Source organism: Dromiciops gliroides, chromosome 1, assembly GCF_019393635.1.
Source record: "Dromiciops gliroides isolate mDroGli1 chromosome 1, mDroGli1.pri, whole genome shotgun sequence".
NCBI lineage: Eukaryota > Metazoa > Chordata > Mammalia > Microbiotheria > Microbiotheriidae > Dromiciops > Dromiciops gliroides.
The window spans coordinates 387,437,604-387,439,107 of NC_057861.1; positions in this window are offsets into that span (position 1 = coordinate 387,437,604).

Sequence of the window (1,504 nt, forward strand, 5' to 3'; positions counted from 1 at the left end):
TGGTTGATTGATAATAAAATTAAATTGGTGGAATGGAATGTTAGTGTTTGTTTCTATTTTTTTACCGAACACTATGATCTTGAACAGTGTAGTATAATGGGAAGCTAGCTAGGCTTAGTGTTAGAAGATTGGGGTTTAAATCTTGGCTCTGCTACTTATCTTTTTGTCTGTTTTTTGGTTTTTGGGGTGTGTGGGGTTTTTTTGGGGCAAGGGGGGTTAAATGACTTGCCCAGGGTCACACAACTATTAAGTGTCAAGTGTCTGAGGCTGGATTTGAACTCAAGTCTTCCTGAATCCAGGGCCCATGTTTTATCCACTGTACCACCTAGCTGCCCCTGCTACTTATCTTTTTTGACCTTGGGCAAGTCACTTGACCTTTCTCAGTTTCCTTATTTTTAAAATGTGGGGATGGGACTAGATGGCCTCTATATTATCTCCCTATTAGCCAATTATGTGCTCAATGATGAACTTCTCTTCTTCCTCATTTACAAATTGGCATTTCTCTACTTTAATGAAAATCTAGTGTACACAGACATGGGGAGGATTAAGGGAGTAGGCGACGATTCCATTCAAATAAACCAAGACAGAAACTCAGTATTAAAAGGGACTTCATAGTCCGATATGTATCTGACCAATAATTCCTTCTGTAACATCCCCAGTGAGTGACCATCCAGCCTTTTCTAGAAGGCATTAAGTGAAACAAAATCTACTGATTCCACCAAGTCCATTCCACATTTGAAGACTGCCAATTGTTATTTTATCTTTTATATACATTGAATTGAAATCTGCCTCTTTCTCCTTGCTCCTAATTCTATTCTCTGGAGAGAGGCTGAAACATCCATAAATATTACAGTCTAATAGGGGAGACAATAAGAAAAGTAATATATACCCTTCCCAACTAGGAAATAAAAGAGGAAAGGCACTAGAATTGAGAAAGATTGTTGGGAAAGATTTCCTGTAGAAGATGGGATTTTAGTTAGGACTTAAAGGAAGCTAGAGAAGTAATTTACCTTGGGTGAGAAACAACTTTTCTGTGCCTCAGTTTAATCATCTGTAAATGGGGTTAATAATACTTGTTCAATACCTATCTCACAGAGTTGTTTGTGAGGATAAAATTATCTTTTGTCTGCCAACTGCTATATAAATTTCAGTTATGTCTATTGAAGTCTAAATTTGGACCATTATTCTTGGCATATGTTGAAGGTGTGAACTATATCTCCCAGGTTTATGTTTTCTAAAAAAAGTGGCAAGTGTCCCAATGTCATTGATTTAAATGTTAGCCAACACACAGCTAAGGACATATTTCAGAGGTACTGTAGGGAACTTCCTCCATGTTGATATTGATCTATAAATGAATATTCGTTGACCAACCAAATAGTTCTGAATACAACTAATCATTATCATCTAATCCACATGTTAACATCTCATCCACAAAGATAACATGGATGATTTTGTCAAACAAGTAAACTATATTTATAGCATTACCATGATCTACCAGTCTAGT